At 38.9% G+C, this 16,689-nt stretch overlaps 1 pseudogene; it reads left to right on the top strand.

The window, feature by feature from the left end:
• The first annotated feature begins 14,733 nt into the window (after window positions 1-14,733).
• Window positions 14,734-15,471, top strand: LOC143379604 (cytochrome b-c1 complex subunit Rieske, mitochondrial pseudogene; annotated as a pseudogene).
• Window positions 15,472-16,689: the final 1,218 nt, after the last annotated feature.

Here is a 16,689-nt window from a genome sequence, read left to right as displayed (position 1 = left end):
ACTGGAGGGGGATACAAATTTAGAGCACTTATGTTATCTGATTCTGTAATCATCAGCGTAATGGCAAAAGGACACAGTAGCATTAAGAATAGATATAAAGGGGCTGGGGATGTGGCTCAAGTGGTAGTGCGCTGGCCTGGCATGCGTGCGGCCCGGGTTCGATCCTCAGCACCGCGTACAAACAAAGATGTTGTGTCCGCCAAGTACTAAAAAAAAAATAAATGTTAAAAAATTCTCTCTCTCTCTCTCTGTCTCCCTCTCTTTCTCACTCTTTCTTAAAAAAAAAAGAATAGATATAAAGATGAATGAACAGAATAGAGTGATAAAAATTTATGCACATACAATCAATTGTCTTTCAAGAGGATAGAAACTTTTTTAATAACCAGAGCCAGAGTAAATACTGCATGGAAAAAAATAACTACAATCCCTACTTGACATCAAACAAACAAAAAAATTATGCCCCATCTCTTTTCCTTAGATTCCTCATCCATGGATTCAACCAACTGAAGATAAAAAATATTCTGGAAAAAAAGTGCATCTATACTGAACATGTACAAAGATTTTCTCCTTTCATTAGTCCCTAAATGATACAGTTTAACAATTATTTACATTGACATGTGTGTTGTATTAGTTAATATGTATAATCTAAAACCAAGTTAGAATATATGGAAGGACAGTAAAAAAATTGCAAGCTTGGGATAGGCAAAATTTCTTATGACAAAAATACACAAAACAGTAAAAATAAACAATAGTCAGGCATAGTGGTGCATGCCTGTTATCCCAGCAACTCAGGAGGCTGAGGCAGTAAGATAGGAAGTTCAAGGCCAACCTTGGCAATTTAGCAAGACTCTAAGCAATTTAGTGAGATCCTGGCTCAAACTAAAAATTATAAAGGGCTATGGATGTAGCTCAGTGGTAAAGCACCCCTGGCATCAATCCCTGGTACCAAAAAAAAAAAAAAAAAAGTGGAGGGTAGGGAGACAGAAACATAAATGATAAATTGACCATATCTAAACAAACAAACAAACAAAAAAACCTGTTCTTCAAAAGGTGCTTTTAATATATAAAATACTAAATCACAGATTAGGAGGACATATCCTCAATATGTATATCTGATAAAAGAAATTCAATCCAGGAACAAATAAGAATTTATATTACAACTCAATAATAAGGGGGGAAGCAATTTTAAAAAAATTTAAAAAGAGCAAAAGATGAGGACATAAAATAAGATACCTGTTTCAATCAACTTTTTCACTGCTGTGATGAAAAGACTCTACCAGAACAAGTGTAGAGGAGGTAAAGTTGATTTGGGGACTCACAGTATTAGAGGTATCAGTCCATAGGCAGCTGGCTTCATTCCTTAGGGTTTGAGATGAGGCAGAACATAATGGCAGAAGGGTGTGGTAGAGGGAAGCAGCTCACGATGATGATCAGGAAGCAGAGAGAAAGACTTTTACTCTCCAGATACAAATATATACCCTACAGGCGCACCTCTAATGACCCACCTCCTGCAGCCACACTCTACCCGCCTTCAGCTCCCATTTGGTTAATCCCATCAGGGGAGCTATTCACTGATTGAGTTAAGGTTCTCATAATACAATCATTTCTTCTCTACACCATCTTACATTGTCTCATGCATGTCTCACACCTCACATCTAAACCACAACAATATCCAAGTGATCAATAAGCATGTGAAAACATGCTCCACATTTCAATCAAGAGGGAAATGGAATTTTAAACCACAATGTGATACTAGATATTTCCATTCAGTAGAATGGCTAAATGGCTAAAATTAAAGACTTGCTGTATCCAAGTGTTAGTGAGAAAGGGGAACAACTAGAATGCTTGAAAAGTGTAAAATGGAACATCCACTGTGGAAAACAGGCCATCAGTTTACTTTAAAGGGTATATATAAAAACATACACTCACGACATGACCTAGCGATTCCTCGCCTACTTTTATACTTGAAGAAAATAAAAACACGTGTTCACACAAAGAGGGAGTGTGTGTGTGTGTGTGTGTGTGTGCGCGCACGCGCGCAGAATATCCACAGCAGCTTTATTCATAAAAGCCACATCTGGAAACAACCCAAGCGTCCACTAGTAGGTGAAAGGATAAGAAAACTTGTGGCATATTTATACAAAGGCATACTTCTCAGCAGCAGAATGGACTCAACTACTGAAAAACAGAACAACAAAGAAGAATCTCAGAACATCACACTGAGTGAAAGAAACCAGACAGGATTATTGGCTGTTGGGGATGCAAATCAAGTCAAGATGGCGCCTGGCAGTTTGCCAGAAGGAGTAGTTTGTGAAGCAACGCCATCGAGCCATTAAGATGATAAGGATTCCTTATTGGCTGACTGCTGTATCTAGATGATGTTAATTAAGTTAAGCTGTGTGTAATTAGTTGGGTATATATACCTCTGCTGTCCGGCAGAAAGGCGGCTCCTGCTACCTTGGGTGCCCGCTACTTTGAGTTCTCGCTCAGTTCCCGCTGAGTTCACTCGAAATAAAGTAGTTCCCATTTCAACCTTCAAGTTGCTTGTCACCTCCCGGTTATTGGTGCCCAGCCGGACTGCGGCAATTGGCTTTATGATCCCATCTATAAAATGTCTAAGACAGGCAAAGTGAACGTATGGTGGCAGAATCAGATCAGTGGTTAGTTAGGGAGTTGGGTTTTGACTACAAAAGAACACAGAAGTTTCTGCACTGATGGAAATGTTCTGTACTTTGACAGTAGTACTGGTAACAATGTCCAAGACTCAAGGAATGGTACAATTAAGCTTGTACACTATTGTATATGAATTAAATTTCAATGTAGAAAGTAAGGCTAGAGCTGAAGAGTGACAAATGTGGAGCTAAGTCATATGTCCTAACAATTTGACAACTAAAACTCAGTTCCAAAGTAAAAAATAATTTCCACTAAAATAAAAAAAAAAAGTTATACCATCAAATCTTTGCAAGGACAATCATATCCCTAGTCTTGAGGGAGATGCAGAAGGGCTTAGGCAGCCAGGGAAGGATGGAAAGTGAGGAGGTTGTGGGCAGAGCCAGACAAAGGAGCATGGAGAGGGTCTTCTGATGAGGTCAACTTCCTACTTTATGAAAGCACTGGTGGACACAAGCGAGGACCCAATCAGACAGACACTTCTGTACTGGTGCTCCTAAGTAGGGGATCCAGTAGAAATACTAAAACACACACGTAGACAGAAGGGACACCAAACAGTAATACTGAGGAGAATATGGACAGGGGAGGAGAGAAGGAAAGGAGGCATTCCAGAGACCATAAAAAGAACAGGCCAAAACTTCCCCACCGGATTCCCAGCTCTGGGGCCCCTTTTCTTCAGAGAAGTCTATTTCTGTTGATTTTGCAATAAACCTGGTGCTCGCTTGCTATCTCTGTGTTCTGTGTTCTTCAATTCTTTGCTGGATGGAGACAAAGAAATGAGTATCCCTAGACAATAACAGTCACTTGTTGATCAGAATGAAAAGGGCCAACAGTATTACCAGCAAAACTGATTCTGATTAAAATTAATAAGACTATATTTTACTCAAGGAATTACAGTTAAAAAACAAATTCCCTAGTACACAAGATGCTGAGAATTCAAGGCAGACTTGCTTTCCAGACGTGGTGAAAGACTAGTCCAGGTGAAGCCTGTTCTTCCTTATTCCAGCTGAAAAAGTCTGTGCCCACAAGATACCACACCAGCCCAAACCCTTAACAGGCTACTCATTATAGTAAAGTGATAAGAAGGTCAACACGTGGACCACAGGGCACTGAAACACAGCATCTCAATTCACGCAACTGCTTTGACTCAATAATCATAATGAGAATGGCTAAACTTGGTGATAAATAGTTAATGATTTAAAAGAAGTTAACAGCCAGCAAACAGGTTTTCACAGCTAAAGCAGATTCCGGAAACAGTTATGAATCCCAAGTAAACAAATAATAATAGGTTTAGATATTTTTATTTCAACCCTCAGTAGTCACCACAATAATCTAATTTCATTTATAACAATCATTTTAACTTATTGTAAATAGAAAGCCTGATTACAGTAGGAGATATGTATAACCTGGCATTTATGTAAGGAAAAATCAGAGTGTTTATTTTTAAACTCTCTTCCTACCTTCTAGTGAAAATATTTTACTCCCTTTAAATGTATAGCTAAATCTCTACATCTTAGTTTTAGTACAGTCTAGCTCCAAGAACATAAGAAACCATCTGTCAAAAAGGGTGGAGTAGGTCAAATAATACTTGAATGAGATTGATTAATAATTCTGAGATTGCGGCCAGGTGTGTGTGTGCAGACTGTAATCCCAGTGATCTGGGAGGCTGAGTTGGGGACGGCAAATTCCAGGTCAGACTCAGCAACTTAATGAGACCCAGTCTCAAAATTAAATAAATAAATAAATAAAAAGGACTACAGATGAGGCTCAGTGACAAAACACCCAACACTCAAAATAAAGCAACAACAACAAAGATAGATTGTGAAAACACACACAAGTAACTGTTCTACCTCTGAATAAATAGAGATTGGAGAATCTAGTGAGAACTATACTCCAGTGCCCAAGACACATGCAAAATTAAAATCTCAAGAACACTCTCATGAAAGACAAATGTGGCTTATTTTCAGGTCAAAACATACCAGGAAATTTCTTTAGAAAGTAGAAATGGTATAGAAGACACTATCTGTAAAATTGAATTTTATGGTTCATGAATAGCTGTCACTTCTAAAGCCCTTTTCCAGGTGCTAAAGAGTGTTCCTTACCTTTCCTGACATAGATGGTTTCACTTTCTTGAAAGCTTCTACAAAGTATGACTAATCTTGAGTTGACCTGTGGAGAAATTCACAAATAGACACACCTCAGTAGAGTCCATTGACCATAGATTATTAGTTTGTCTTGAAGGGTATTCAAGGCTTCAAGGGAAAACTGAGAAAATGAGTAACTAAATGAGCTCTTTTCCAGAAGAATATTCAAGCATGATATATTCTGCTCATCAATTTTTTGTTTGTTTTTTTCAGTACTAGGCCTCGTACATTCTAGGCAAGTGCTCTACCACTGACCTTCATCCCTATCCCTGCTTATTAGATTTTAATCCAGTGCTGATCAAGGAGATTTACCATTCAAAAACAGTTAACACTTTGTAGGACTTTCTTGTGCTGTTTAATTCAACTCAATAATGATGTTTATGAAGAATCTGAACTTTTTTTTTTTTTAGGATACTTCAAATAAATTTAACTGGGGATGGATAGTAGAATCCCATTTAAGACTGCATAACATGATTAGATACTAAGAAGTTAAAATATTATGACATATTTTATATTATATAAAATAGCACAATACTGGATCAGATGAGGATTATATTTCTTTATAAGTTTAGGGGCCATTCACAAGTAACTGAAATAAAGGAGCTAAACGTTAAACATGGCTTAGTTTAGAATGTTAATATGACAATTTACATGATAATAAGTTACACTTAAAATATAAAACTTTCTATTCAGATACTACAGTATATTTACCTAAAAGTAAAATAAAATACATTGTTGAATATATCAAATGAATCTGGATAATATTATTGATTTTGGCTTTGTAAGATACTAGTACAAAGTCCCTAAATGCCAGGTAGCTAGAAATGAAAACCATAGCAAAACAGGGATGTCAGAATTTGTTACATGTAAGACAATACCCAAACAAAATTATTAATAGCAATCCAATATATGTGCTGGGGTCTGTTAATTTTATTTACTAAACATACATCAGAAAGGTGATTCAGCTCTTGGGTAGTATACCTGATTTTTATTTTACAAGATATTCTAATTTTGCTTATTAATATATCACCTACTTCTAAAAGGCATGGAATGTAGCTTATAATAAATGAAGTTCAGATCAGTGAAACTTAAAGTTAACCACAAAACAAAACAAAACACCTGGGGACTTCATAATGAAGATGAGTGTTGACACATCTAGGCAAAGCATGTGTTGCTATAACTGTAAACAAACTTAGCTCTAAGATTTTTGGTAGCCAAAGAAAAATGGAAAGAACAGTACAAATATAAAAGGACATCTTTTGAATAAAAGGAGAGCACTACAGATTTAAAGTGCACATAAATACATGTATTTTGGTTTGTTTATGCTTTTGTGGTGCTGGGATGGACCCCAGGGCCTTATGTATGCTAGCCAGCCCATTTTTGTATTTTGAAAAGAAAGACTCAATATATGGAAAGTTACTCAATTTTCACTTCTTGCATGTGTTTCTAACCTCTCTAATTTAGGTTGCTTTTTAACAGGCAAGAAGATAACACTTTAGATGAGTGCTTCCAGAATGGATAAGTGGAACAATCATGATGGAGACAGTGAATGGACCTATCTGCCCCTACTTAATCACTTGTGTATGATAAGATATAATTCTGTTGATTTTAGAGAGGCACTGATTAACTTTGCTATTATTATACTGTCAATAACAGAGGTTATATAATATTCCAGAACAGCTTCTAAAGGTCTCATTTTAAAATGTAAGCTTTATTATCACAAAAAAATAGATCCTAGAAAATAGTCATTTTCCAGTACAATTGTGGTTTTAACTATTCAAAGTGATACATTAAATTAAGAGATTGTGGAGAGAATTGCACCTTTTCCACTTCCCTCATCAGTCTTGCTAGTTCCAGTCTCAGTGCAGAGAGAAGCTTCTTCTACCAAAGCAGAGAGGTCTGCACTCCTGAAATGAACTAAGTGTTCTTGTTTATTTATTCTTAGATACTGCAAAAGCCCAGGAAGAAATCAGGTGGCAATTTTATATTGTCATGTATTAAACAATCAGGAACCAAACTGATGACCAGTAAAGTTGGGACAAACTGATGAGAATCAGTAAGTTTTCACTTAAAATGTTTCTAATCTTTAGAAAAAGGAGAAGCATGCATGAAGCAATGCAATGAGAAATAAACCTTTTCATCCTAAGTGCCACAGAAACTAAGGTTCATATAAATTTTCTGCTAGAAGGTCTGGAAATGTGATGACTGGAGCCTCTTGGACTAAATATGGAAATCAAATATATGGATGTTTGAGCAACGATAGAGAAAAAGCCAGAATTTCTGACATCCAACAGCAGTATTTTCCATGGACTGCTTATATGTGGACTATTATACAAGGGAGAAATAAACTGCTATCTTCTTTAATATATTGTTGTTGTTGTTACTAAGCTGTGTTTTTACTAATGAAACTTGGATAGTTTAGGGATGAATAAGCCTATGTTGAACCTATGCCATGTGCCCCTACTGTATATAACCTGCAAGAAACGAGCATCTCCTCCTCTCTTCCCAGTACACTAATCTGTTTGCAGAGCACAGTGAGAATCTAAAGCCCAGGACATGAAGGATAATTAGTTTCTCAGGAGAAAAATCTATGCTGACACAGATTGATATTAAGTTTTGTTTGTTTGTTTTGGGTACTGGGTATTGAACTCAGGGGTGCTTTACCATCAAATTACATCTCTCAGTTCCTTTTATTTATTTTTTATTTTTTTTGTTTTGAGACAGGGTCTCACTGAGCTGCTGAGACTGTCCTCAAACTTACGATCTTCCTGCTTCAGCCTCCGAAATCATGGGATTACAGATGTTGCATCACGGCACCCAACAGTATTAAGTTATTATCTGTCGAGTTAAAGGGCTTTGCTTGTGATATTGGCAAATATGGAAAAATGAGATGCTATGTAATGATAATTATAAATGGAAGAATGCCAGTTTCTCAGCAAAACATAATAAAAAAGTAAAAAATTCAGCCAATAAAAACTTACATGCAATTTAATATAGCATTTTCCCTTATAAGAGCTGTGCTGAAGTGATGACTAGCACATTTGTATATTACATAATGCCTAAAGTAAGGTTATATAAAAAATCATTGAGATGGCTCCAAGTGGAAAAGGGGAAAATAAAGCCTGGAAAGTCTTTGAAGCACTTGATTCAGCTCAAGTTTCATGGAAACACCATAACAAGCCTTCATTTATGTAATTAATTCATGTAACAGCAGCGAGTCAGCACAGCATGAGGTCAATGAAAAACATTGGTGTTGATAGGTTTTGTAATATTACAGCTTTAAAATGATTCATAAAGATTCTTTGAGAGTTTGAATTTTGCAATTAAAAAATTTCATTTCTGGACACTGAACTTATTTATTATACAATTCACACAATATATAAAGTTCAAGACTAACAGAGCTTAACTTACTAACCAAATACAACATTTCTGTTGGCTAAGTGTGAGATTATTATATTATTGAAGAATTATTATTATTTTTTTTAATTAATTTTTACTGTTGGTTGTTCAAAACATTACATAGTTCTTGATATATCATATTTCACACTTTGATTCAAGTGGGATATGAACTCCCATTTTTACCCCGTATACAGATTGCAGAATCACATCAGTTGCACATCCATTGATTTACATATTGCCATACTAGTGTCTGTTGTATTCTGCTGCCTTTCCTATCCTCTACTATCCCCCCTCCCCCCTCCCCTCCCCTCTTCTCTCTCTACCCCCTCTACTGTAATTCATTTCTCCCCCTTATATTTTTCCCCCTTTCCCCTCACTTCCTCTTGTATGTAATTTTGTATATCCCTGAGGGTCTCCTTCCATTTCCATGCAATTTCCCTTCTCTCTCCCTTTCCCTCCCACCTCTCATCCCTGTTTAATGTTAATCTTCTTCTCATGCTCTTCGTCCCTACTCTGTTCTTAGTTATTCTCCTTATATCAAAGAAGACATTTGGCATTTGTTTTTAAGGGATTGGCTAGCTTCACTTAGCATAATCTGCTCTAATGCCATCCATTTCCCTCCAAATTCTATGATTTTGTCATTTTTTAATGCAGAGTAATACTCCATTGTGTATAAATGCCACATTTTTTTTATCCATTTGTCTATTGAAGGGCATCTAGGTTGGTTCCACAGTCTTGCTATTGTGAATTGTGCTGCTATGAACATGGATGTAGCAGTGTCCCTATAGTGTGCTCTTTTTAGGTCTTTAGGGAATAGACCAAATAGGGGAATAGCTGGGTCAAATGGTGGTTCCATTCCGAGCTTTCCAAGAAATCTCCATACTGCTTTCCAAATTGGCCGCACCAATTTGCAGTCCCACCAGCAATGTACAAGTGAACCCTTTTCCCCACATCCTCGCCAGCACTTGTTGTTGTTTGACTTCCTAATGGCTGCCAATCTTACTGGAGTGAGATGGTATCTTAGGGTGGTTTTGATTTGCATTTCTCTGACTGCTAGAGATAGTGAGCATTTTTTCATGTACTTGTTGATTGATTGTATGTCCTCCTCTGAGAAATGTGTGTTCAGGTCCTTGGCCCATTTGTTGATTGGGTTATTTGTTATCTTATTGTCTAATTTTTTTAGTTCTTTGTATATCCTGGATATTAGGGCTCTGTCTGAAGTGTGAGGAGTAAATTTTTGTTCCCAGGATGTAGGCTCCCTTTTACCTCTCTTATTGTTTCTTTTGCTGAGAAAAAAACTTTTTAGTTTGAGTAAGTCCCATTTGTCGATTCTAGTTATTAACTCTTGTGCTGTGGGTGTCCTATTGAGGAATTTGGAGCCCGACCCCACAGTATGTAGATCATAGCCAACTTTTTCTTCTATCAGATGCCATGGCTCTGATTTGATATCAAGTTCCTTGATCCACTTTGAGTTAACGTTTGTGCATGGCGAGAGAAAGGGATTCAGTTTCATTTTGTTGCATATGGATTTCCAGTTTTCCCAACACCATTTGTTGAAGATGCTATCCTTCCTCCATTGCATGCTTTTAGCCCCTTAATCAAATATAAGATAGTTGTAATTTTGTGGATTGGTTTCTGTGTCCTCTATTCTGTACCATTGGCCAACCCGCCTGTTTTGGTACCAGTACCATGCTGTTTTTGTTACTATTGCTTTGTAGTATAGTTTGAAGTCTGGTATAGCTATACCGCCTGATTCACACTTCCTGCTTAGCATTGGTTTTGCTATTCTGGGTCTTTTATTTTTCCATATGAATTTCATGATTGCTTTCTCTATTTCTACAAGAAATGCCATTGGGATTTTGATTGGCATTGCATTAAACCTATAGAGAACTTTTGGTAATATCGCCATTTTGATGATGTTAGTTCTACCTATCCATGAACAGGGTATATTTTTCCATCTTCTAAGATCTTCTTCTATTTCTCTCTTTAGGGTTCTGTAGTTTTCATTGTATAAGTCTTTCACCTCTTTTGTTAGGTTGATTCCCAAGTATTTTATTTTTTTGAGGATATTGTGAATGGAGTGGTTTTCCTCATTTCCATTTCAGAGGATTTGTCGCTGATATACAGGAATGCCTTTGATTTATGGGTGTTGATTTTATATCCTGCCACTTTGCTGAATTCATTTATTAGCTTAATAGTTTCTTTGTAGACCCTTTTGGGTCTGCTAGGTATAGAATCATGTCATCTGCAAATAGTGATAATTTGAGTTCTTCTTTTCCTATTTTTATGCCTTTAATTTCTTTTGTCTGTCTAATTGCTCTGGCCAGTGATTTGAGAACTATGTTGAACAGAAGTGGTGAGAGAGGGCATCCCTGTCTTGTTCCAGATTTTAGAGGGAATGCCTTCAGTTTTTCTCCATTCAGAATGATGCTAGCCTGAGGCTTAGCATAGATTGCTTCTACAATATTGAGGTATGTTCCTGTTATCCCTATTTTTTCTAGAGTTTTGAACATAAAGGGATGCTGTACTTTGTCGAATGTTTTTTCCTCATCTATCGAGATGATCATATGGTTCTTATTTTTAAGCCTATTGATGTGGTGAATAACATTTATTGATTTCCGTATATTGAACCAACCTTGCATCCCAGGGATAAATCCTACCTGATCATGGTGCACAATTTTTTTGATATGTTTTTGTTTCCGGTTCGCCAGAAGTTTATTGAGGATTCTTGCATCTAGGTTCATTAGAGATATTGGTCTGTAGTTTTCTTTCTTTGAAGTGTCTTTGTCTGGTTCAGGAATCAGGGTGATGTTGGCCTCGTAGAATGAATTTGGAAGTTCTCCCTCTTTTTCTATTTCCTGAAATAGCTTGAAAAGTATTGGTATTAGTTCCTCTTTAAAGGTTTTGTAAAACTCTGCTGTATACCCATCCGGTCCTGGGCTTTTCTTAGTTGGTAGTCTTTTGATGGTTCTTCTATTTCCTCAGTTGATATTGGTCTGTTTAGGTTGTCTATATCCTCCTGACTCAATCTGGGCAGATCATATGACTTAAGAAATTTATCGATGCCTTCACTATCTTCTATTTTATTGGAGTATAAGGATTCAAAATAGTTTCTGATTATCTTCTGTATTTCTGAAGTGTCTGTTGTGATATTGCCTTTTTCATCCCATATGCTAGTAATTTGAGTTCTCTCTCTTCTTCTCTTCATTAGCATGGCTAAGGGTCTGTCGATTTTATTTATTTTTTCAAAGAACCAACTTTTAGTTTTGTCAATTTTTTCAATTGTTTCTTTTGTTTCGATTTCATTAATTTCAGCTCTGATTTTAATTATTTCTTGCCTTCTACTTCTTTTGCTGTTGTTTTGCTCTTCTTTTTCTAGGATTTTGAGTTGAAGTATTAGATCATTTATTTGTTGGTTTTTTCTTTTTTTAAGGAATGAACTTCAAGCAATAAATTTTCCTCTTAGAACTGCTTTCAATGTGTCCCATAGATTCCGATATGTTGTGTCTGTGTTTTCATTTATCTCTAAGAATTTTTTAATTTCCTCCTTGATGTCTTCTATAACCCATTGATCATTCAGTAACCTATTGTTCATTCTCCAAGTGATGCATGATTTTTCCTTACTTCTTTTATCGTTGATTTTTAATTTCATTCCATTATGATCAGATAAGATGCATGGTATTATCTCTACTCCTTTATATTGTCTAAGAGTTGCCCTGTGACATAATATATGATCTATTTTTGAGAAGGATCCATGTGCTGCTGAGAAAAAAAGTGTAACTGCTTGATCTTGGGTGGTATATTCTGTATATGTCAATTAAGTCTAGGTTATTAGTTATGTTATTGAGTTCTATAGTTTCCTTATTCAGCTTTTGTTTGGAAGATCTGTCCAGTGGTGAGAGAGGTGTGTTGAAGTCTCCCATGATTATTGTATGGTGGTCTATTAGACTCTTGAACTTGAGAAGAGTTTGTTTGATGAACATAGCTGCACCATTATTTGGGGCATATATATTTATGATTGTTATGTCTTGTTGGTGTATGGTTCCCTTGAGCAGTATGTAGTGTCCCTCTTTGTCCCTTTTGATTAACTTTGGCTTGAAATCTATTTTATTTGATATGAGTATGGACACTCCTGCTTGTTTCTGAAGTCCATATGAGTGATATGATTTTTCCCAACCTTTCACCTTCAGTCTATGTATGTCTTTTCCTATCAAATGCGTCTCCTGAAGGCAGCATATTGTTGGGTCTTGTTTTGTGATCCATTCTACTAGCCTGTGTCTCTTAAATGGTGAGTTTAAGCCATTAACATTTTGGGTTATTATTGAGATATGGGTTGTTCTTCCAGCCATATTTGTTTATTTATGTTACTAAACATGGTTTGTTTTCCTCTTTGATTATCCCCCCCCCTTTACTGTACTACCTGTTGCTGTTGGTTTTCATTGATATTTTCCATTTCCTCTTCCTGTAATATTTTGCCGAGGATGTTTTGAAGAGATGGTTTTCTAGCTGCAAATTCTTTTAACTTTTGTTTATCATGGAAGGTTTTAATTTCATCTTCCATCCTGAAGCTTAATTTTGCTGGATACACAATTCTTGGTTGGAACCCATTTTCTTTCAGTGTTTGAAATATGTTATTCCAGGATCTTCTAGCTTTCAGAGTCTGTGTTGAAAGATCAGCTGTTATCCTGATTGATTTACCCCTAAATGTAATCTGCTTCCTTTCTCTTGTAGCTTTTAAAATTCTTTCCTTATTCTGTATGTTGGGCATCTTCATTATAATGTGTCTAGGTGTGAATCTCTTATGATTATGTACATTTGGCATCCTGTAGGCTTCTAGGATTTGGGATTCTGTCTCATTCTTCAAGTCTGGGAAGTTTTCTCGTATTATTTCATTGAATAGATTGCTCATTCCTTTGGTTTGGACCTCTATACCTTCCTGTATCCCAATGACTCTTAAGTTTGGTCTCTTTATGTTGTCCCATATTTCTTGAATGTTCTGCTCATGGTTTCTTTACAGTTTTGCTGAGCTGTCTATGTTCTTCTCCAGTTGAAATACTTTGTCTTCATTGTCTGATGTTCTATCTTCTAAGTGTTCTACTCTGCTGGTAGTGTTCTCAATTGAGTTTTTAAGTTGGTTTATTGCTTCCTGCATTTCTAGGATTTCTGTTTGTTTGTTTTTTATAACCTCTATCTCCCTGTATAATTGATCTTTTGCTTCTTGGATTTGTTTATGTAATTCATTGTCAAAGTGGTTGAAGTGGTCTTTCATTGTCTGATTTTGCTGTCTAATGTCTTCCTTGAGACTCCAGATCATCTAAAGCATGTATATCCTGAATTCTTTATCTGACATTCCATCTGCTGCAGATATTACCTCTTCTAAAGTTGAGTTGAACTGCATTGCTTGTGGTCCTTTCTTTCCTTGTCTTTTCATACTGATCGCGTTTCTTTCTGCTTGGTGAAACTGTTGTGTTATTGATTTTTCCCCCTATATATTTATATTGCTCTTGTATAGTTACGAAGTCTCCCTCGCAGGCTTTGGCGGTGGTTCTGCCCCTCCTCCAATTGGGGCAATGTGCCTACCACGCCGGCAGGCCGCTGGGCCTGTACTTTCGGTGGGCCTGTTCTTTCGGTGGTCGCAGGTCTGCCTACCTTGCAGGCGCGGGCGGCGGCTCAAACCCTCTGCAGGACGCTGGGCCTGTTCTTCCGGTGGGTCGCAGGTCCGCCTACCTTGCAGGCGCGTGGAGCAGCTGTGCCCCTCCACCGGTTGCTGGGCCTGACCTGCCGGTGGGTCGCAGGTCCACCTACATTGCAGGTGCGGGGGTGGCTCTGCCGCTCTGCGGATTGCTGTGCCTGTTCTGTTGGTTGGTTTCGGGTCCACCTACCTTGCAGGCGCCTGGCGGCTCTGCCCCTCCCCCAACCAGGGCGATGTGTCTGGCGGGCCACTGGGCCTGTTTTGTCAGTGGTCACGGTTCCGCCTACCTTGCAGGCGCGTGGAGCAGCTGTGCCCCTCCACGGGTTCCTGGGCCTGACCTGCCGGTGGGTGGCAGGTGCACCTACCTTGTAGGCGCGGGGGGGTGGCTCTGCCGCTCCGCGGGTCGCTGGGCCTGATCTGCTGGTGAGTCGCAGGTCTGCCTACCTTGCAGGCGCACGGTGGCTCTGCCCCTCCCCCAACCGGGGAGATGTGTCTGGCGTGCCGCTGGGCCTGTTCTGTCGGTGGTCATGGTTTGGCCTACCTTGCAGGCACGTGGGGCAGCTGTGCCCCTCAGCAGGTTGCTGGGCCTGACCTGCTGGTGGGTCGCAGGTCCGCCTACCTTCATTATTGAAGAATTATAACCAGATAGTGCACAGGGGTTCATGCCTGTAATCCCAGCTACTTAGGAAGCTGAGGCAAGAGGATCACAAGTTTTAGGTCAGCTTCAGCAACTTAGTGAGACCCTAAGCAACTTAGCAAGACTCTGCCTTAAAATGAAAGAATAAGGTTCAGGTTCGGTCCTGTCGCCCATGTCCCGCGGGGTGGCGGATGCACTGCGACCTCTGGTGCAGACCACAATGCCCACCATCCCCTGAGCCGCCTGTGCTGGACGTGAAGCCACCCTTCCTGTGCCAGGAGTTGCTGAGTGGCCAGGCCCTGGGCCGGCCTTTGGTCGCCTGCGTGGGCCTCAACGTACCTGCTTCTGTTTGTTATTCCCACACCGATGTCAAAGTGCCTGATTTCTCTGACTATCGTCGCTCCGAAGTGTTAGATAGCACAAAGTCTTCAAAAGAGAGCAGCCAGGCTAGAAAAGGTTTCTCCTATTTGGTGACTGCAACAGCTACTGTGGGTGTTGCATATGTCGCCAAGAATGTTGTCTCCCAGTTTGTTTCCAGCATGAGTGCTTCTGCTGATGGATTGGCCATGTTGAAAATTGAAATCAAGTTATCCGATATTCCAGAAGCCAAGGTCATGGCTTTCAACTGGAGAGGCAAACCCCTCTTTGTGCGCCTCAGAACCAAGAAGCAGATTGACCAGGAAGCTGCTATTGAAGTGTCCCAATGGCGGGACCCACGGCAGGATTTGGATCCAGTGAAGAAACCTGAATGGGTTATCCTGATAGGCATTTGTACTCATCTTGGTTCTGTACCCATTGCAAATGCAGATTTTGGTGGTTATTACTGTCCTTGCCATGGGTCACACTATGATGCATCAGACAGATCAGGAAGGGGCCTGCGCCTCTCAGCCTTGAAGTTCTCTCCTATGAGTTCAGCAGTGATGCTCTAGTGATTGTTGGTTAGAGACTTTGAACTAAAGTCCTAGGCTGCCTTCATTTTTCACATCACCTCAGAAGAGTTGAGGGCAAGCCTCCTGTACTTCTAAGTTGGTTGATTTGAAATATTTAAGAATTGTTAATAGTGTACTTGCAAATGTGAAATAAATTGAATTTAATATTGAATGCTTACAAGCATTCACTTAATAAAGCTACTGTTAAACATTGTTAAAAAAATAAAATATAAAAAGGGCTGTGGCTGTGTGCTTCTGGTTTCAATCCTTAGTACCTCCCCCACCCCCAAAAATCATATACATCCTGGGGTATTTGTACCTCCCGTATTATTAAAGTTAATATTGGTGCAGACACTATTAACTAAGGCAAACAGGTAGCTGAAGCCTGTGGTAGTAAAATGCCTCTTAAAGTGTGATGACAATAATAGTAAAATTCAAAATTTGTATCATCAACTTTAACCCTACCATCTTTATGAACTGACACCCCATTTGGTAGAATCCTCAAGACTTGGCACAGGGTAATTTCTGACATCAAAACTGCCTCAGTCACTCACAGGAAACTACAAACAACTAGTTTAAATCTTCTCCTACTCAAAGAAGTGAGATCATTTAATCAAAAACTGCTATTGTAACAAGGACTTAGAGGCTGCTTTTGCTAAAAGCCCTGACTCCTGAATTTATTTGGATGCCTGATGGTTAACTGGAAACAGGATACAAACTTGGCATCTCTGCCTCCATTTTGCATCTGTCTCCTTTTCTCTGAGTCATTCTCTCCCACAGTAACTTTGGCTTCCAGGAATAACAGGTCTGATGGATAAATATCTTGTGACAAGAGTCTAAACTACCTCTAGGCAAGAGCAATTTTTCTACCTCAGACAAGGTCCCACTGACCAATCCTGAGATCATCAACCAGACCAGGTGTGCTTGATTATATACTTCTGCCTACTCCCTGCCCCCACTACCCCAGTCTTGCCATATAACCTGGCAGCTCCTGGAATGCCTGCTTCTGCTTGTCTTCCTGATAGAGCTACACCCATAACAGTCCTTTCCTAACTGGCACTGCTTGTCTCTTCCATTGGCATCTTGGTACAGATGGTAGAACCTAGTCCATGGGGACCCAAGAAGCAGTGCATTCATTCTAAAACTCCCATAACATTTAGGGAGTGGGAAAGTGGGCATGGTGGTACAAGCCTGTTAATTCCAGCAACTCTGCAGTCT

Source organism: Callospermophilus lateralis, chromosome 13 (genome assembly GCF_048772815.1).
Source record: "Callospermophilus lateralis isolate mCalLat2 chromosome 13, mCalLat2.hap1, whole genome shotgun sequence".
Lineage (NCBI taxonomy): Eukaryota > Metazoa > Chordata > Mammalia > Rodentia > Sciuridae > Callospermophilus > Callospermophilus lateralis.
Note: the sequence above shows the minus strand (reverse complement) of the source record. Positions and strands in the feature narration are given on the sequence as shown.